Here is a 21,456-nt window from a genome sequence, read left to right as displayed (position 1 = left end):
CGATCAAACAGGAGTGAACCTTTTTAAGAGGTTATGGTGACATTTTTTCAGATCCTTCCATTTTGTCCTATTTCTAGTGTCAGCACCATTAGCTTGACTTGGGGGTTTCTGTCTGGTTTTAAAAACCTTTCAATGGAGTGCACGTCTGTGAACAATAAAGGAACCAGGACACGGGGCTGGGAGAACAGCATACCTCATCTGGAATGGAAATCTATCGTCTCTCGCCCTTGCATAGGTCACGATTATACACCTCCGTGACCTTTAGCAGGCTTACATATGTATCTTTTTGTGTTCCGTAGGCTATGACCACCTGCTGTATGTACAATATGTGCTTGTTACATTTGTACACCGTCTCCCTTCTAGAATTTAAAGACCTAGCTATTACATCTTGTTTACTCAATATCATTCCCCCATTAAGGGAAAAAAAAAAAAAAACCTACATGAACTGAACATGCCATGTTTCAATCTGGCCCCAGTGGCTTTTTCTCTGAAAGCAAACGTGTGTCTTTTACACCAGGGCTTTCTCCCCACCCCAGGGGGTGTCTTCCATTCTTTTGTGGCTCAGTTGAAGGGGAAAAGGGCTCCAAACCACTAACTAACCAGAGGAGAGCCCCTTCTTCCACCTCCAGGGAGAATTTCAGATTTAATTTGTCTGAAGATAGCGTGCTCTCTTCTTACTTATTTGCCACCATTACGAGGAGAACAAAACACCACCTTGGCTTCAAGATCCTGGGTAGAGGCTCACGGTCTTTTCAACCATCTTTGGCGAGGCCTTGCTTCCTTCCACTCGAGTAAGTCGCGGCTTGGGGCCACGGAAAGGACTGGGTGAGAGCCCGCAATGTCGTTGGAAAAAAGCAGCCCTCCCTGCGCCCCCTCACCAGCCCCACCACCCCGCTCCGCTCCCGGGGCGAAGCCGCGAGCCGGCGGCCCCGTATGGGCGAGACTTGGCAGGTCCGCGGGGCGCTTTCTCGCCGCCGCCGGACTCCGGGCTCCGCAGCGGCCGGGCGTCGGCGCCCGCCGGCCGCGGGGCTTCGCGCTGCCGCCGCCCGGCTCCAGGAGCCTCCCTTCCCCCACCGGCCGCCCCCTCCCCCTCGCCCGCGCTCCCTTTTGTTCGCTCGCCGCCCGGGCCGAGCCGCCGCCGCCGCCGCCCGGGCCCGCACCCCCAGCCGTAGGCCCCGGCGTGGCGGGCCGGCCGCCGCCGCCGCCGCGCGGCCTAGAGCGCGGTGCCCGGGGAGGCGCGGGGCCCGGGCCGGGCGCTCGGCGAGGCCCGGCGGCGGCGGCGGCGGCCGGGGAGCCCGGGAGGCGGCGGCGGCGGCGAGGCCGCTCCACCGCACACGCACACACAGACCCCGGCAGCGGGAACGCAGATGACACGCCCGTAACATGGAAGCCGCCGCCGCCGCCGCCGCCGCTCCGACGACAGCAGCAGCAGCCACAGCAGCAGCCGCCGGCGGCGCCGCGCTGAACAAAGGTCATCCGAGCTGCGGCCCAGACGCCCAGGCTTGACCGCCGCGAAGGCCAACCCCGGGAAGGGGGTGGGTGTGCGCCTCTGGGGGTGCGGGGCGGCGGGGGGCGGCCGGGGCGAGCGAGGGGCGCAGGGCAGCCGGACGCCGGGGCGCGGGTGGGCGCCGGGCAGAGGTGGGGCGCGGCCCCTCGTGCCCACTCCTGCGGCGGGGTGAGCGCGTGAGGCTCAGGCCCCTGGGCCTGCCCGCAGTGGCCTGTCCCACCCTGGCCTTGGGGACAGCCGGCCTTCGCGCCCCGCCAGTTGGCTTGGGGGGCCGAGGAGGAGCCGCCCGGGCTAGGCCCCGCAGGTTCCGAGAGGGGGGCCACGTGAGCGTGGCTCTCCTACTCCCCCCGCCGGCGCCGGCCGGGCACAGATGCGTTTCCAGAGGCCTCCGTGCCCCCTCTCCCACTGGCCCTGCCTTCGCCCCCCGCCCCCTCCCCAGACAGCCCCAGTTTTCTTCCCCCGAGGTGAAGGGATTTGGACTTCTCCCCCCAGGTGCTTGAAAGAAGAGAAGGTTGGAGGAGGAGGAGACTGGGGGGCTGCTGGTGGTGGTGACAGGGCTGGGAGAGAGAGGAGAGGGACGGAAGGGAGGAGGGGGCTGGGTGGGGTGGGGGTGACAGCAGAGAGGAGCCTGGTCAACAAGCCAGCACCACTGTGCTAGGAGGCCAGGCCGGCTCTGCAGCCGACGCATCCCGTGTGAGCAGACACACATAGCTCGCTTTCTTGGGGGCTCTTTGTCAGCCACCAACACAGAGAGCACACACTGACACACACGTACACAAAGATCTGAGCCAGGTTGTGGGAGGTAAGTGGGGGAAGGAGAAGGAGGGGGAAACAGTGTCTGCGGTGGGCTGTGGGGTGGAGGGGAGGGGGGATGGGCCCTGAGGGGCTCTGGGGTGCTTGCGAGGTGAGCATTTCCAAGGCTGTGTGCTCGTGGGGTGGGGGGACACAAGATGACCTTCCCCTCCTCAGGAAGACCTAAGAGGGAAGAGCAACCCCCAGCGAGATCCCCCCTGTGCTGATGATTTTCAGGGACTTGTTGGCAACTCAGCGAGGGTTGCCATAGCTTTTTTATGTAGGGTGACCAGAACCGGCTGAAACTGGTTTGAGGCAGATCAGCTCCTGAACACAATGCAGTCACTGAGCTACTACAGTAGGATAGCAGCTTCCTCCCTTCATGGCAGCCAAAAGCAGAGGAGCTTGCAGGAAGGTACCATCCCTACACAGTATGTGAATGCACACTTAGACACCACACAGCACTGGTACGTGACTAATGGAGCCCTAAAAGATTCTGGGTAGAGAAGATGGAAAAAAAAGGTGCAGGTTTGCAGGGTCTGAGATTCCTTGGGCTTTTCCTGCCTTTTTCTTTTGCTTAAGGGATGGACAAGGAGCTGAGATTTATGACCCTTATTAGAGAAAAAAAAATGTGCCTTGCTAGGGTGGGGACACTTGGTTGATGCAGTCTCTCTCTGTCTTTCTTGGTGTTTTTAACAAAACAAAACCAAAGTGAACTGAGGGGTTTGTAATGGTAGTTTGTTTGTTGCTGGAGAATGCTACTTTGCATGCTTTTTTTCTCTTGCAGGGTTATGTTCTGTTTTGTGCTTTTTCTTTTAGAAGCTACTAAAGGGTGTTGGGGATGCTTCTGACTATTATGAAGGCCAAAAGGTAACAATATTGTTCTAGGAAATGAGCATAAATGCATTCCAGTGATGCTGTGAGCCATACATGCTGTCTTTTTTTTCCTTGTAGGCCTGTTGACTGGGGCTGCTTTTAACCCTTTCCTATTTGCTGAGCATGCAGCCGTGTGACAGTAACTGAACATTGGTCTAAAGTCTTTCCAAAAGGTCAAGGTTCACAAGGTGAGATATGCTGTTTTGAGCATGAATTTAAATATTTATTTGCAGATCCATTTAGACAGAGACGGACCGTGGATGGCTACCCAGGAGATAAAATTGGGTTCAGAGTGGAGAAGAAATGCTCTTAATGTTATCCCAGTTTAATGGGATTAGAGTGACTTTATGATGGTATTGCGATCAAGGCGAAATCTGAATGCCTTCATTAAATCGCCTGTGTCTGGGCAATTGGGAGAGTCAGGCCTGGAAGGAAGCGAGTGTGGAGAATGGTAGGCGTCAGGGCCTTGTGGAGAATGTGCTGTTTTGCATAAGACGAAAGCAGTACACATGTGGCATTTTCCCGATGATTATAAGAAAAGGAAGGGCTTCACCAAATCGAGGCAGCCTAGCCACCTTTTTAGGATTTGAGGAGTCTGAAGGTAGTTTTGCCTTTTGTTCATTCATCACCTTTCTTTTACCTTGCTCTCTTGTGTTAACCTGAAAGGTTTTTCACTCCGAGTCAAGTGGTGGAATGTCTTTTATTGATTTTGGGGGCTGTTGACGGTGAGTTCGCCATTGGATTCTTTGTGGCATATGTTTAATGTGGAATACTAATGCAATACCAGGAGGAGCCGGGTAGTCTGGCTTCATCTGTGAAAAGATGCCTGTTAACTCAAAGCTGTACTAGAATGGGTGGTAGAAAATGTCTGATGCCTTTAAAGATCGCAGTTAGGTTTGAGCAGGGATTTTAATGCACCCTCCAAAACCAGAGGTTGGAGTGGAGAGGAGAGAAGGAAGGAGTAAGGAGACTAGCAAAGTGAAGAACAAAGGCTGAGGGGGCTTACAGGGGAACACTCAACATTTTGCCTTGGGTTCCTTGTGAAAAGAAGTGCAACTTCCCCAAACAGGAAACCAGCAGAGCTCCAGAATGGGATCCAGTGTGATCTCAACAACAGATAGAACTGGTCCTGCCTTTCTGTTGGTTTTGGGTAAAAGTACAGTCAAGAGGAGCCCATAGAAGACATGATTGAAAATAAAATTTTCCCCTACTTCGAAGTGGGCATTTTGTTCCTCTCCGTGTTCAGCAGGATAGGGGCTTTTCAGCAATGCCGAGGATCTTGGAATTGGTTAAGTTGTGTGCTGGCAGTTGGTGGGCAGGATATCTGCAGTGAAGGACGTCAAGTATGCAAGGGTTTTATTGTTAAACTGTTTTTCATTTGGCTACAGAACATCCACTGTGTGATAAAACTGGCAAAAGGGAAACGAGTGCATGGTTAGCTCAGGATACTTTATGGAGTATTTAATAGAGATAAATGTAATCTCGGACGGATATACCAGTAAATAGCTTACATGATGGAACAAAATTCTTTACAAATCACTGTGCTAAAATTGGTTTTCAATTCTCCATCATTTCTGACTGCCAGAGGTTCTGTGGATGAGTGTGGCAGGAATATGCTTGCGAAGCAGATCTGAATCCACGCTGCGTGGTGTGCTGCTCCTGCATTTCTAATGGCAACTAAAACTCAGATGGCTAATATGATAAACCTTAATTAGCTTAATACAATAAGCTGTTTTATCATTTAGTCCTTCATTCTTGTCTTTTGAGAGTCAGTGATTTTTATTTAACTTTGACAGCCAAACCCTTGCCACGGCTGTACACTGCGAATATGTTTTTAAAAAAACCTCTTCATAGAGCATTGCGTGTCATGGAATGTTCTGGTTTTCTGTCTTGGTGGTTCTTAGCTTTGTTCCTCTCCCTCCCCCTTGAAGTCTCCTGAAGATAGCATTTGTTTTTGCATTTAGACCAGTCTTTCCAGCTGCAAATGCTGCTGAGGGTTGGAGAGCTGGTTCTCTGGGGCGGGAGTCATGAGCTCATCTTGGATTGGAGCTTGTCTCAGGTGTTGATCTCATGCTGAGGTGTAACAATGTAGCAGGCCCAGGCCTCCCTGGATGGGGAGAGTCTTCTGGGCTGGGGAATGTGGATGTGAGTGTGCGGGATGAGCTAGGACATGTTCCTTCCTGGGAGAGCCAGGGGGGACCCGGTGTCTGCAGTGCCTGTCACTGTGGAGCCCAGAGCCCAGCCCCTGCTCAGCAGTGCCTGTAGCAGGAGGCTCTAAGGATGACCTACGGTCCATCCCCTCCGGAGCAGGAATGTGTGGGTTTGGCTGAGGAGGGCACACTGGAAATAAAGTGTAACTGGGTGTTGAACCCTTCTTGTTTTTATCCTTTGCCTATTCAGAGTCATTTTTTCCATGTTAAAGAACATTGGAGCCAGGGCGTTTGGAACTCTCAGCGCAACCTGGTTCAGGAGCACACACACTCTCTTTTTCTTCTGCTCTTTTCTCTCAGCGATTCCCTGCCCCCACCCACCTTGACTCATTTGAAGGAAGGTCTAGGAAGGAGGTTGCCAACTTGGCAGTGGAATCTTCCGATGCCTTTGACTAGGAGTTAGAATTTTAGGGTTTGTGTTGTCCCATCTCCCATTTATTTCTGATCTTGAAATGTTCTCTTGGACTTTGCTGTGCAATACAGTTGCTCTCCAGTTGGCTTTGAACAACCTTTACTGTATCTTTGGTAGAACGCCAACTGGCTGTTCACACCTGGAGCAGAGGTTGCCAGTACGAGGGAACTGACTCCTTCATTCCCCATCATTGACTCCTAATCCCAGGACCATCGGAACAAGAACTACTGACTTGATAAACATTATGGAAACACACACCTTTGTGTTCATTTTATTTTAGGGCTGATCTTTAACCAAGTCATGGTTAAATAATTAACTTAAAAAATTTTTAAATTTGTGTACAGTAAAATTTACTCTGTGGTGTACAGTTTTGTGGGTTTTGGCATATGTATAGAGTCACTTATCCACCACCACAGGCAAAGCAGAACAGGCCGATCACACCAGAGCATTTCCTCTTGCCACCCCTCTGTAGCCAGCCTCTCCTACCCCTGGCATCCACTGTCCCACTACAGGGACATGGTTCTCTCTTCCTAGAGCTTGGGCTTTCCCAGAATGTCAGATAGATAGCAAGATGCGTTTCAGATTCATCCATATCACTCTGTGTTTCGATACTTGGTTCTTTGTCATTGCTGAGTAGTATTCTGCTGTATGGATGTACCACAGTGTATTCATTTGCTGGGTGAAGGACATTAGGGTTGTTTCCAGTTTTTGGTAATTGTGAGTAAAGTTGCTGTAAACATTTGTGTGAACAGGTTTTTGTGTGAACATAAGTTTTTATTTCTTTTTTTGCTAAATGCAGTCACGTGTCGATTAATGCAGGGGTACATTCTGAGAAATGTATCATTAGACAGTTTTGTCATTGTGCAAACATCATAGAATGTACTTACACAAACCTAGATGGTGTAGCCTACTATAGCCTACTGTATACCTAGGCTATATGGTGTAGCCCATTGCTCTTACGTTGTAAACCTATACAGCATGTTACTGTACTGCATACTGTAGGCAATTTTAACACAATGGTAACTGTTTTGTGTTTCTGACCAATCTAAACATATAAAGGGTACGGGAAAAATACGGTATTATAATCTTATGGGATCGCTGTGTGTACGTGGGCCATTGTTGACCAAAACGTTGGTTTGTATTGCGTGACTGTTCTTAGAATTGGGATGGCTGGGATTATACGGTACATACGTAAGAGTTAGAAGTTTCAGTGAAAGGAAATTCAACTCATTGTAACTCACAAAAAAGATCTAGCCTTGACAGCTGCAGTTAAGACTCCTGGAGAAAGAGATCATAGTGAACATTGTCTGAAGACACACGAGAGATGATCACGATAATAGAACACTCTCTAATGGGATGACATGCTTTATAACCCTGAACTAATCAGAATTAGCCAAAAGTGGAAACAAAAAACTGCAAGCGGTAAAATATTCTTTATTTCCTGCAGCAATTATTTTTAATCTCTTCGGAAACATTTGGCAATCTAATTTTTACGTTCAGGTTCAATAACACACAAAACAAGAATAGAATTGAAATTTTGGAAAGTGATACCAAAGATCTTTGTTGAAATCTTAGTTGTGTGTAAACAACTTCTGAATTATAATTTGATTTATGGACTGCCAAAGTATTGTTGTCATTTTATTATTAATATTTGAAGTTTTTCAGCTTTTATGTGTTTTTAGGAACAGAAAATGTTTAAGCAATATTCAGTGAAAGCAGTGAAGAGGGGAGATTTTGGAAGATTTGTTTGGAAGATTTGGTTTTTTTTCTTTTTTCGTTTGTGAGATGGAATCTTGCTTTATTGCCCAGGCTGGAGTTTAGTAGCGTGATCTCGGCTCACTGCAACCTCTGTCTCCCAGGTTCAAGCGATTCTCCTGCCTCAGTCTCCTGAGTAGCTGGGATTACAGGTGAGCGCCACCATGCCCGGCTAATTTTCTGTAATTTTAGTAGAGACAGGGTTTCACCATGTTGGTTAGGCTGGTCTCGAACGCCTGACCTTGTGATCTGCTTGCCTCAGCCTCCCAAAGTACTGGGATTACAGGCGTGAGCCACTGTGCCCAGCCCAAGTTTTTTTTTTTTTTTTTTTTTTTTTTTTAAGGATAAAATAGCTTTCGGGAGTGGGAAGAACCGACAAAGGTAATGGTGGTACAGAGGAGGGAGGGGAGCCCAAGAAGTGGGACATGATGTTAACCTGGGGATTGCCTTGCCATTTAACAGACGCTTACTGAGTGTTTAAGCACTGAGCATTGTGCTAAGCACAGGGAGTGCAGAGGGAAAAGGGCCCCAGGGAGAAAAATCTAGTGGAAGGAGTCCCCAGAAGCTATGATAGGAATGTGAATAGGCCATCTCATGCCAAGCGTCCACAGAGGAGCTGTGAAAGACCAGTAGGAATATGTGAGGCAGGCAGAGCCTGGGAGAGCATGTAAGTCCATGCAGCACACGTGGAAAGGCCTGGGGAGAGCTTGGTGTTTTGAGTGGGGTGTGGGCGTGCCAGGGGATGGAGCTGGAAGGCAGTTGAGGGCCACCTGATGAGGCCTTTTGGTGCAGTCCCTTGAGGGTGGACTTCTGTGTAGGCAGGAAAGACAGACCTTTCGTTACAAAGGTCCTGTGGCAGCCCCATGGAGGATGGAATAGCGGCCGTACAGGCTGGAGGTAGGGAGACCAAAGAGGGAACCAGCAATCCGGGAGAGAAAGGATGAGGCCCTTTCATCCCAGGTGTTGTTTGTGGGGATGGAGTGGTAGGTGGGGGCTGCTTCCGGGGGCCAGGTAGTCCCTGATTGGAGGAGGAAGGCTGCCTCTCAGATGGCTGTCTGGGGACTGCTTGGAGACTGGGTGTTACTGTCTTTGAGATAGCAAATTCCGAAGGCAGAATAGATTTGGAAGAGTGGAGGTGGAGGGACTTGATACAGTGAGTTCAGTTTTGGGCTCCAGTTGCCTCCGGCTCTGTGAGCCTGGAATTTAGGAGGGTTGCTTGGGCTGGAGGTCAAGATTGGTAGTAATGAGCATACAGTAGAGAGGATAGAAGAAAGGTGTTTTAAAAGGGGCTGGGTTTGGGTCCCCTAAGAAAATGGCTTATGTAGTAAAAACCATAAAAGAAGCGGCAAGGGTGGCTGAAGAACTTAGAATGTATGCTTTAGCAAGTTGGAGGGCAGAAGATTCCCAGGAAGGTAGAAAATGATACCAGTAGCTAAAACCTGCAGATGCTGCAGTAGGTGATGGCACTTTATGTCTGTTATCCCTTTTTTTTTTCTTTTTTATGATTTTTAAACCTTTTCTTTTTTTTTTTTTGAGACGGAGTCTCGCTCTGTCGCCCAGGCTGGAGTGCAGTGGCCGGGTCTCAGCTCACTGCAAGCTCCGCCTCCCGGGTTCACGCCATTCTCCTGCCTCAGCCTCCAGAGTAGCTGGGACTACAGGCGCCCGCCACCTCGCCCGGCTAGTTTTTTGTATTTTTAGTAGAGACGGGGTTTCACCATGTTAGCCAGGATGGTCTCGATCTCCTGACCTTGTGATCCGCCCGTCTCGGCCTCCCAAAGTGCTGGGATTACAGGCTTGAGCCACCGCGCCCGGCCATTTTTAAACCTTTTCTTAGAGATGGCGTCCTGCTATGTTGCCCAGATTGAACTCAAACTAGCTGGACTTGAGCTCCTGGGCTCAAGGGATCCTCCTGCCTCGGCCTCCCAAGTAGCCAAGTAGCTGGCACTTGGCACTTGGCACAGGCATGCACCACTGCACCAACTGTTATGTTACCTCATTTGATAACGAAATGATGAGAGGAGCTGTACATGCTTATCCCTGTGGTACCAGTGGGGAAACAGACAGAGACCCTCCCAGCTCGTAAGTGGAAGTGGAAACAGGATTTGAAACATGCTCCTTCTCACTGTGCTGTTCTGCCTTGAGGGAGCACAGTTGGTGGACTGAGGGGTGAGCATGGAAGCTATTTCAGGGTGTGGAGGCCAGGAGGTGCCCATAGAGGGCACAGCAGGTGCTAAACGGCGAAGACACTGACGCCGTTCACGTTGGAGGTGATAGCTGATGACTGCCAGAGTGAGAATATGCAGTGGAGAAGTTTGAGATACATTCAAGGCATTTGTATTTAGCCAGATTTTCCTGATTGTAGTCAGCACAGAGAGCAGAGCATCTGTATTTGCACCAGAGACAGCTCTAGAAATAGCATGTTGAAAAGACTTATTTTATTGGGTACTGGGGTGAGGATACAGATTAGAAGGGAGAAGGGCTAGAAAGATGTATTTGTTTTATGTATTTGAAAAGGCTGAGAAAATCAAAGCAAATTGAAAGTGGTGCCGAGAAGAATCTTTTGTTCCAGCAATAAATAAACACAGTTTAAAGAATTCTTTGAATCATCTTCTACGGCAGGAAGTTCTAAATTCTGGCTGTTTTATAATGAGGGAGAGCAAATTCTGTTTAAATCTGGAGACTGAAATAAGTAATTTTTAGACACAGCGGCTTTTTTAGCTGTCTCACATATTCCTTACGAAGGATCACTCTTTAAGGATGGTCTTCAGGGGCCCCAAATGCAGATTTTGTATTCTTCTGTTTTCAGTCAGTTATTATTACAGCTTTACATAATTAGAGCTTTTAGACATCTTGAGTGATCCGGGGAGACCTAAAGATAAAATCAGGGTGTTGTGGTTCTTGAACTGTTTTCTTACCATCAGCCTTTGCATTTTGGGACACAAACTCCTCCTTTCCCCAAGGCTGACTCCCGGGGCTAGTAATGGGTATTGATTTTATCATTTTTCTTTTGTGAGGAAGAAATTCTTTCTAGGGATTTGAATAGCAAGAATTAGATCATTGAAAAACCTAATAAGGTTGGAAAATTCAAAGCCCTCTGTTGTAAAGGACCCCATAGCTGAAGTACTTCACACATTTGTAGTTATCTCATTTTCTACAGGGGGGACATTGGAGGATGGGGCTATCAGGTAGCCAATAGCAGGTTTAGAACTGGAAGCCAGCACTATAGTTCTAGCCCAAGACAGAGTTCATCATTACCTTCTCTCTGCCTTCCAAAATTTATCTTTGTTTTTTTTTTTGAGACCGAGTTTTGCTCTGTCACCCAGGCTGGAGTGCAGTGGCGTGATCTCGGTTCACTGCAACCTCTGCCTCCCGGGTTCAAGCGATTCTCCTGCCGCAGCCTCCTGAGTAGCTGGGATTACAGGCATGTGCCACCACGCCTGGCTAATTTTGTTCATTTTTTGTAGAGACAAGATCTCTCTATGTTGCCCAGGCTGGTCTCAAACACCGGGGCTCAAGTTATCTGCCTTCCTTGACCTCCCAAAGTGCTGGAATCAGAGGCGTGAGTCACTGTGCCCAGCTATCTTTTGTTTTGATGGTATTTAATCTACCTTCTATTTATAATCTTTATGTGAACCTGAAAACACAAGTTGATTAAGCTTTACCCAGGTACTTGTTGAGAAGCTGGTCTTTAATGGTTTTGCTGATTTTTTTTTTTTCTGAGATGAAATCTTGCTCTGTCGCCCATGCTGGAGTACAATGGTGCAATCTCAGCTCACTGCAACCTCTGCTTCCTGGGTTCAAGCAGTTCTCCTGCTTCAGCCTCCTGAAAGTAGCTGGGATTACAGGTGCCTGCCACCATGCCTGGCTAATTTTTTGTAATTTTAGTAGAGATGGGGTAACACCATGTCTCGATCTCCTGACTTCAGGTGATCCACCCACCTCAGCCTCCTAAAGCGCTGGGATGACAGGTTCGTGAGCTGACACCTGGCTGGTTTTGCTGATTTAACCTAGCAAGAATGGGAGAGGTAATTTGAAAACTGATTTTGCTTTGTGTTCTAGTGAAATCTGGGTGATGAAGGCCATTGAGATTTTCTTTTTTTTCTTTTTTTTTTTTTTTGAGACGGAGTCTCATCCTTGTCACCCAGCCTGCAGTGCGGTGGTGTGATCTTGGCTCACTGCAACCTCCATTTCCCGGGTTCAAGCGATTCTCCTGCCTCAGCTCCTGAGTAGCTGGGATTACAGGCGCCGGACACCACGCCCGGCTAATTTTGCATTTTTAGTAGAGATGGGGTTTCTCCATGTTGGCCAGGCTGGTCTCGAACTCCCCACCTCAGGTGATCCACCTGCTTTGGCCTCCCAAAGTGCTGGGATTACAGGCATGAGCCTCTGCGCCCGGCCAGGCCATGGAGATTTTCATTTGCCTTTGCCTAGCTCTCAATGATAAAAACCTGATTGCCTAAATGTCAATGATATAAACCTGTGTTTTGCCACGTACTAGCTGCGGGACCTTGAACAGGTTACGTAAATTCTAAACCATACGCTTCCTGAGGGTGGGTTGTTAGGAGGATTAAATGCATATAAAGTGTTTAGCAGAATATGTGTGGTACGTCCTTCCTACAATCTTAGCTGTTGTTTTGTGGTCTTTGGTCTCTGTTTTGGGAGAGTAGCCTTAGTTTTAGCACTTTTTTTTTTTTCTTTCTTGGAGGGTGTTATCTCCTGTCCTGCCTTACCTCCTTGGCAAGTAAATTTGTTTTTCACCACGAAAACAGACTGTGTGTCTCCCTCCTTGTCTCTAGGTCTTCAGTTACAGCTGCCCTATATCAGGTTAAAAGTGGGTGAAATGTAGGCACAAGGGTAGTGTATTTGTTCCTGCTTGGCTCTACTTTCATTTGTGGTTGGAGAATCTTGTCTGAATTTTGTTTTTATTTATGTTTTATTTTATATATTTTTTTGAGACAGAGTTTTGCTCTTGTTGCCCAGGCTGGAGTGCAATGGCACGATCTTGGCTCACTGCAACCCCTGCTTTCCAGGTTCAAGCGATTCTCCTGTCTCAGCCTCCTGAGTAGCTGGAATTACAGGCGCCCACCACCATGCCCAACTGATTTTTGTGTTTTTAGTAGAGATGGGGTTTCACCATGTTGGTCAGGCTGGTCTAGAACTCCTGACCTCAGGCGATCCACCGTCCTCGACCTCCCAAAGTGCTGGGATTACAGGTGTGAGCCACCGCGCCCGGCTTGAATTTTGTATTTATAATCTAGTACTTGAACTTTTTTTTGCTCCTGGAAAAATTTTCCATTGAGTGGCTGTACTTTAGGTTCGTTGTCTGTGGGTGCAATTTGTGTTGACCGAAGTTCAAAACAAAACTTGATTGTGAAAATATGCCAGGTTAGCAAAAGCCGATATTCTGACCCTTTCCCCCGGCACTTCGCTTCCCACGTTTGACAATGCCTAGATACTTATATTCTGCACACTGGGATTTGGGGGTGATAGAAGGGTGAGTGGAGAAGGATCTATGGATAGTTATATTATTTCTGGAATTACCCTGTTCAGTGATATGGTAGCACTAGCCACATACGACTACTAAGTGCTTGAAATACGGCAAATCCTAGTTGAAATAAGCTGTAAATATAAGATACATATCAGGTTTTGAAGACATAATGGAAAAAGACAAAATATCTTGTTAGTTTTTTATATTGATTACACGTTGAATTCATAACATTTTGGCTATTTCACCTTCTTCCCCTCTTTTTTTCTCCTTTTCAAAAAATTAAAATTTTTTTTCCTAGTGATGAGTGTCGTGCTGTGTTGCCCAGGCTGGTCTCAAACTTCTAGACTCTAGTGATCTTTCCCACTCGGCCTCCCAAGGTGTTGGGATTATGGGCATGAGCCACTGTGCCCGGTCCTTTTTTTCCTCTTTTTAAAATATGACCGCTAGAAAATGTAAAACTAGATACGTGGCTTTCGCTTACACTTCCCTTGGGCAATGCTGTTCTGGAATAGTGGGTGGACGTTTAAATAAATTTAGCAATGAAATTTCTCTGGTGCCCTGCAGCATTCACTTTTGTTGATAACTTTAGTCTGTCCTTCTGTTGACAAAGATAGTGCTAGTTTGGCCCCTTTTTCTCTCTCAGGTGTTCCTAATTCACCTGTCTCCATCACGGGTCTACACAGCCACGCTGGGTTGGTGTTTGCTAAGGGAACCAGTGTTTATCACAGGTTTGCTGTGTGCTGGATGCCGTACACTCACTATCCCCTGTAAGGTTATACTTCACATCCCTGTTGAGACTCAGAGCTTGAATGACCAGCTGAAGAATGTTCCACTAGTAGGTGATCGACCCTAGATTTGAACCAGGGTCTGGCCAGCTTTGAAGTTCTTTTCTGTTTTCCACCACTTTGTGCATGTTTTCTGTGTAAAAGCTCTGGCTTGCTGCTGGTGTTCTGTACCTCTCAGGAGCCCTTGTTGTCTAGAGTGTACTTCTCACACTTTAGTTTGCATACAAGTCACTTGGGGATCTTATTAAAATACAGATAATGTTTTAGTAGGACTGGGATGAGCCCAAGACTCTGCATTTCTGAGTAGCCTCCTGGTGCTGTTGACCTTGCTGGTTCATGGCCTGTCATGCTCTGAGTAGCAAGGCTCTCTGCTCCTCCCTTGGTCTTGGACCTGCTTCCTCTCTGCTTCCAAAGTGATCGGATTCTCCAGGCTTTCCCTGACACCACAGGGACTTACCCTCTAGCTTGGCATGTGGTGCTAGCAGTGAGCAGACATGGGGGCCAGAACTGTTTTTTTGATCACAGATGCCCAGTTCTGGCATGAATGCTGATTTCTGAGTACTCAAGATCTGACTGGATCCTGGGTTTATTCCTTTTCCTACGTTCCTGCATTACTCCACCTTTGATATTGTGATCCCTTTGACACTTGTAGTCTGATAAGATGGAAGATAATTTTAATATTATGATTACATCCAGGAGATGTGGCAGAGGTGCCTGTTACGACTTCATGAAGACTGTCAGGCCTTAGATCAGCAGACAAGTGACTTTGGGCCTAGTGCAATGGCTCACGCCTGTAATCCCAGCACTTTGGGAGGCTGAGGCTGAGGCTGAGGTGGGAAGATCGCTTGAGGCCAGGAGTTTGAGACCAGCCTGGGCAACATGGTGAGACCCGTCTCTACAAGAAATAAAATTAGCTGGCTGTGGTGGTGTGCACCTGAGTCCTAGCTACTTAGGAGACTGAGGCAAGAGGATCACTTGAACCCAGGAGTTAGAGGCTGCAGTGAGCTGGGATCACACTATTGCATTCCAGCCTAGGCGACAGAGTGAGACCTTGTCTCAAGAAAAAAAAAAGCAGAAAAGAAAAGTGACTGTGCCATATTTGGTTCAGGGATTCAGTATCCAGTGAGAGATGCGGACTGAAGGCGGTTAGCCTGCCACTGTTTCTGCCCCCTTGCCTGATGAGGAATAGAGGTGACTTGGGAGTTTTCCTTAGAATGGGGGTTAGAAGAGCCGCTTCATGTAGCAGTGTTGGAAAATGGCTAGTCACATCACCTCTCCAGCATGTGATGGAGACCCACCATTGGGTCCTTGGGTGAAGCTGTCCTGGGGAAGGTTGCCTTGGGGCCTGGACCAAACAGGAGATTGAGTTGCAGGAAGGAGTTCATTGTGTTACGTGTTTAAACTCTTATGTGAGAGACTGGAAAATTTTACTTAGTGGGTTTATTTTACTTTGGGAAGGCACATGGATTAAATCAGCTACAGCAATAAAGCGATGTCTGTTGCATGAGTTCAGTTCCCTTCCCCATCTCTGTACAAGAAAGTCTGCCATTTCACAGGCATGCCAGTTGAAATTTAGATCTTTTTTTTTTTTTTTGAGACGGAGTCTCGCTCTGTCACCCAGGCTGGAGTGCGGTGGCCGGATCTCAGCTCACTGCAAGCTCCGCCTCCCGGGTTCACGCCATTCTCCTGCCTCAGCCTCCCGAGTAGCTGGGACTATAGGCGCCCGCCACCTCGCCCGGCTAGTTTTTTGTATTTTTTAGTAGAGACGGGGTTTCACCGTGTTAGCCAGGATAGGAAATTTAGATCTTATTGGACATCTGGGCACTGAGAGTTCTGTATTATATGAACCTGGCACGCTGAATTGGATTTATTAATTGTTGGCTAAGTCTGTCAGCTCCCTGTGCTATGCAGAATCCTGTGCCTGGCATGGTGACAGTATCTGCTTTGGGCCTGTGAGTGTGGCCCTTATGGAGTCACAGATTGTCGGAAGGGGAGTGGAGTGGGGTTTGGAAGAATAGGGACAAGGCTGGGTGTGTCCTAAGGATGGTCAAGGCTGTGGGGCCAGTCCTAGATGAAGGAAGTGTAATTATGGGGAAAGTTAGTCACAGTAGGGGGTGAGTTCAGAATGTAGCTAGGGCAGAATGTTGCCATAGCATGCCAAGAGTCAGGGTAAGTTACCAGTCAGAGACTGGGCAGGTTGGCTGGGCATGGTGGCTCACGCCTGTAATCCCAGCACTTTGGGAGGCTGAGGTGGGCAGATCAGTAGAGGTCAGGAGTTCGAGACCAGCCTGGCCAACATGGTGAAACCCAGTCTCTACTAAAACTACAAAAAATAGCTAGGTGTGGTGGTGTGCACCTGTATTCCCAGCTACTCGGGAGGCTGAGTCAGGAGAATCGCCTGAACCTGGGAGGCAGAAGTTGCAGTGAGCCAAGATTGAGCCACTGCACTCCAGCCTGGGCGACACAGCAAGACTCCATCTCAAAAAAAAAAAAAAAACAAAAAAAAACAGTTTGCAGGTAGACCTTCCTAGGACGTCGGAAGGCCAAAGATTATGGGCACGAGTCCAGTGAAATAGGCAAGGACAGGAACACATACAGATGCAGGACAGATGGCTGTGTGCAAGTGGAGGATGGCAGGAGTTGGCAGTCCGAGAGATCTGTGATCGTGGTGCCGACAGGAGAGGCCCTCTGAAGGACCGTGGAATGAGTGAGTGAGTTGGTGAATGAATGAAGACCATATGAGCTACCAGTTCCAGTGATCACTGGATAACTGCAGCCTGAAGCAGAACCAACTTCACCCAGCCTTCACATGGAGTGGTGACTGAGGGCCCTGTGGCCCAGGTGGCTGAGGTGAAGGGTGTGCATTGGGAGAGGTAGTAGCTCCTTTCCTGGCAAAATTCATACGAGAAGGCTCTGAAAGACTAGGTTGTTTAGAGTTTGCATGATTTGTAGGACATGATCAAGCTATGCAGTAAGAAAGGCAGCTCATTCTGAGGCCCAGGGTTAGCATCTGTCAGGAGGACTTGACATCAGGAACTCAAGCGTCATCTTGCACTAAGCTTACTCCGCATTCTTTTGAGGACTACATGGCCTTGGTTGTCTCTTTTGCTTCCCCCTTAGTAGAATGTCTTTCCTATACACATGGCCAAACAATGCTGTTCCACAGCCCCTGGGTCTCCATGTCCTCATTTGAAATACTAGTGGACATCACCTGTAGTCCTCTGTCCTACTTGCAGTTCTCTAGGCCAAAAATCTCACTGGACCAGGTCTAATCAGCTGTGGAGGGAAGGGTTGTTCTTGTTCTTAACCCTAAATAGGCAACAGTAACCTTCTGTGAAGGTGGCCATTGGGCTTGTGAGACATGCCCAGCGGGGCCTGCTACAGTAGGAGCCATAGAGGCAAATCTGATACATTAGCGTCTCCTGTGTCTGGCCAAGGCATTCCTCATTTTAAAATGGGATGCTTTCTAGAGAATGTCATTGTGAGAAAAAAAATCTTTGTTCAGACATTGGCAAAACAATTAAGTAAATGAGTAAAGTCAATGAGAAATGAGCTATGCATGTTTATGAGGTAAGTGTAACAAGCTGGCGGCAAAAAGGCAATGCAAGTGGTGGCTGCCTTTTTTATTTTTTTGAGACGGAGTCTCGCTCTGTTGCCCAGGCTGGAGTGCAGTGACGCAGTCTCAGCTCACTGCAACCTCTGCCTCCTGGATTCTCCTGCCTCAGCCTCCCAAGTACCTGAGATTACAGGCGCTTGCCACCACACCCGGCTAGTTTTTTTGTATATTTAGTAGAGACAGGGTTTCACGATGTTGACCAGGCTGGTCTTGAACTCCTGACATTGTGATCCACCTGGCTCGGCCTCCCAAAGCGCTGGGATTACAGGTGTGAGCCACCATGCCTGGCTGTTGGCAGCTGCCTTTGTCTATAGCATGTACTCTTTTTCATATATAAAAACAACACTGTTGGCCAATGGTTCTTTTTTCAGTGGTAGGGATGGATTTTCCTTAGTTCATTCCATCTTTCATCTGTTCCCCTTACAGCCTTGAGCACAGAGTTGTTACTTGACTGTACTGTTTTAGGGGTGTAGTTTGTAGCTTTGCCTTAATTCATTATTGTGAGAAAAGAACTTACCAGTAAGTAAATTGGATTTGTGTCCTTAACTTTTAACACTGTTTTCTGACATGCTTATGTGGATTCTAGGTGCAAGGACAGGACGAATACAAAAAAGGGAAGGATTGGATCCAAAGAGAGGTTCTGAAAAAGGTGTTTTGGTGGAAGTGTGAAAAAAGAGAGGGACGGAGTTGGACAAAAAGATGATCCAGAGAGGGAATGGCGGGAACACTTAGTTAGCAGAAGAAAGTGTTTGCAGAGGCCACTGAGCATAGCTGTCTGACTCGATAGACATTTGTTTGCTAAGACACGATGAAAAGCAAGAGTTGCAATGAAGATGAGCTAACGGGTGACTTGGTCACCTTGGTAAAATGCAGCTAAGGAAACTCTGTTTATTTGGAGCCATTTTTGAGACCTAAGTCGTTAGGCCTCAGAGCAATGCTGAAAAGTGGGTCATCTTATCATCCCACTTTATTCCTGAGGAACTTGAGGCTGAGAGAGGTTAATGGATATGCTAAGGCTAAGTTGGAGTTGGCATTTGTACCTGGGTCTTTCTGACCCTGAAGTCTACAACCTTTACCATTCTTTAATACAATTGCCAGAGTGGATGAGCTCTTTTGAGTGTGGAAAGTGAATCTTTTTTCTGTTTTCTGTTTACTCAGAAATCACCAAAACAGTATGTCTAGCTTGCAGTATTAGCTCCATAAATGCATAGCAAATGCTGGTTGTCTGAGTAATGTATTGGACTGAGACACTGAAGGTAGGAAATTTGGCCAAATGACTGGTGGAATTGTGCAAATCTAAAGTTCAGGGTATTTTATGGGTACATAGATGTATATTTGAGCCCTCTCATAGGCGTGTGTGTGTGTGTGTGTGTGTGTGTTTGGGGCCCCTCAGAGGTATATATCTGGCAAAATGCAAGTCTAGTTTATCTGGCCAATGTTAATTTTGAAAAAGATTAATAAGCACATAGTTTAGCACTTCATGTAACACTGGGATTAGGCTTTACTACTTTTGATTTAGAGGGCTCAGAATTTTAAAAAAATTCTCCTTTTTAATCTTGAGTGTTAAGATATTACTGACTTCAGTTGGAGTTTCAAATTGAGCTATAACGTCTTTGGTTACACAGTGGTCTAATTCAGGTCACTGAGGATAGGAAAAATCTGTTCTGCATCTGTTTTTCTTTTTTTTTTTGAGACAGAGTCTCGTTCTGTCACCTGGGCTGGAGTGCAATGGCGTGATCTCGGCTCACTGCAGCCTCTGCCTCCTTCAAGTGGTTCGCTGTAGCCTCTGCTTCCTGGGTTCAAGTGATTCTCCTGCCTCAGCCTCCCGGGTAGCTGGGATCACAGGGGCCTGCCACTACGCCTGGCTAACTTTTTTGTATTTTTAGTAGAGATGACGGGGTTTCACCATGTTGCCCAGGCTGGTCTTGGACTCCTGACCTCAGTTGATCCTGCCTTGGCCTCCCAAAATGCTGGGATTACATGCGTGAGCCACTGCACTGAGCCTGTTTTACTTCTTAAAAGACCTGGCTGGGTTGTATATCTGCAAGGGGCACGTAAGTTGAGGATGCTATTTATCATACTGCATGTGGTTGTTGTAAATTTTGAGGACATCTATCTTGTTATCACCTATGGAAGTCACTTCGTTAGAATTTTCTAACTTCTAAAAGGCAAAGCTCACCTCAGTTTGTCTTACTACAAAGCCTATGCTTTTAATCACCTACAGTGTCCTGTGGTTTATAGGTGTCATTTTTATAGCTAATTGGTGGCAGGCTCAAATATCTTTGAGGTTCAAAGCCATTGCTTCTAGGTCAACCAGTATTTCTCCTATTCTCAAGAGCCATGAGGTATTTCTTGCTTCAGGAGACTGATGTGGCTGTGGCTACTCAAAGTCCATAAACATTAAGAGATCTTGTGCTGCTTTTATTAATTGTTCTTCCTTTACAGTATATATCTGTGCCTACTTGTGTGCATTTTACAATACAAGTAGCTTCCTTTTGGAAATACTTCTAGAACCATCAAACAAGGTTTTTTATTTTTTATTTTTCGAGACAAGGTCTTGCTCTGTCGCCCAGGCTGGGGTACAGTGGTGCAATCTCATTTTACTGCAACCTCTGCCTCCTGGGCTCAAGTGATCCTCCCACCTAAGTCTCCTGTGTAGCTTGGGACTATTAGGTGCACGCTGCCACGTCTGGCTGATTTTTCTGTTTTTAGTAGAGATGGAGTTTCACCATGTTGCCGAAGCTGGGAACAAAGTTTTTATAATCATTTCTATGACATGAAACTTTAGGCAGAGTCTCTTTAGAAATACTTCTTCATTTTTTTTTTTTTTTTTTGAGACGGAGTCTCGGTCTGTCGCCCAGGCTGGAGTGCAGTGGCCAGATCTCAGCTCACTGCAAGCTCCGCCTCCCGGGTTCACGCCATTCTCCTGCCTCAGCCTTCCGAGTAGCTGGGACTACAGGCGCCCGCCGCCTCGCCCGGCTAGTTTTTTGTATTTTTTAGTAGAGACGGGGTTTCACTGGGTTAGCCAGGATGGTCTCGATCTCCTGACCTCGTGATCCGCCGGTCTCGGCCTCCCAAAGTGCTGGGGAAATACTTCTTCATTCTTGCTCTCCCTCCATATTTGGAGATTTGTTAACTTGTTCTTTCCTTAAGTCATCTTGGGTTGATGCAGAGGTGTGTCTGGAGAGGAAGTACTGCCAAGAAAAGCATGGAGTTAGAGTTGTCAGGAAAATGGGCTGGAGGCACCTCCCTCACATGATAACTGTAGGATGCATGCCTGTTTCCTAAAACCAGTTCCTAAAGAGAACTTTTTTTTTTTTTTTTTTTTTTGAGACGGAGTCTCGCTGTGTCTCCCAGGCTGGAGTGCAGTGGCGTGATCTCGGCTCACTGCAAGCTCCGCCTCCCGGGTTCCCGCCATTCTCCTGCCTCAGACTCCCAAGTAGCTGGGACTACAGGCGCCCGCCACCGCACCCGGCTAATTTTTTATATTTTTAGTAGAGACGGGGTTTCACCATGTTAGCCAGGATAGTCTCGATCTCCTGACCTCGTGATCCACCCGCCTCGGCCTCCCAAAGTGCTGGGATTACAGGCTTGAGCCACCGCGCCCGGCCAAGAGAACTTTTTTTTTTTGAGACGGAGTCTCGCTCTGTCGCCCAGGCTGGAGTGCAGTGGCACGATCTCGGCTCACTGCAAGCTCCACCTCCCAGGTTCACGCCATTCTCCTGCCTCAGTCTGCCGAGTAGCTGGGACTACAGGCGCCCGCCACCATGCCCGGCTAATTTTTTTGTATTTTTAGTAGAGACGGGGTTTCACCTTGTTAGCCAGGATGGTCTTGATCTCCTGACCTCTGATCCGCCCGCCTCAGCCTCCCAAAGTGCTGGGATTAGAGGCGTGAGCCACTGTGCCTGGCCGAGAATATATTTTTAAGAGGCAGGGTCTTGCTCTGTTTCCTAGGCTGGAGTGCAGTGATGTGATCTCTGCTCATGGCAGCCTTGAACCTGTAGGCTCAAGCAAT

General features: G+C 47.8%; 1 protein-coding gene across 14 annotated transcripts in view; it reads left to right on the top strand.

The window, feature by feature from the left end:
- The first annotated feature begins 224 nt into the window (after positions 1 to 224).
- The window catches only part of ZNF532 (zinc finger protein 532), a 129,179-nt gene continuing 107,947 nt past the window's right edge, over positions 225 to 21,456 (top strand). For 2 of the 14 annotated variants that reach the window (XM_050768027.1, XM_050768018.1), the window contains exons 1-2: positions 225 to 791; positions 3,254 to 3,363. The gene's annotated coding sequence lies outside the window, so the exon portion shown is untranslated. Of the gene's footprint in view, positions 792 to 1,378; positions 1,536 to 1,860; positions 2,310 to 2,380; positions 3,364 to 21,456 lie in introns of those variants that run through there. The other 12 variants (XM_050768021.1, XM_050768014.1, XM_050768022.1 and 9 more) reach the window with 12 other exon arrangements.

Source organism: Macaca thibetana, chromosome 18 (genome assembly GCF_024542745.1).
Source record: "Macaca thibetana thibetana isolate TM-01 chromosome 18, ASM2454274v1, whole genome shotgun sequence".
Taxonomy (NCBI): Eukaryota; Metazoa; Chordata; class Mammalia; order Primates; family Cercopithecidae; genus Macaca; species Macaca thibetana.
This window is presented reverse-complemented; position numbering and strand designations above follow the sequence as displayed.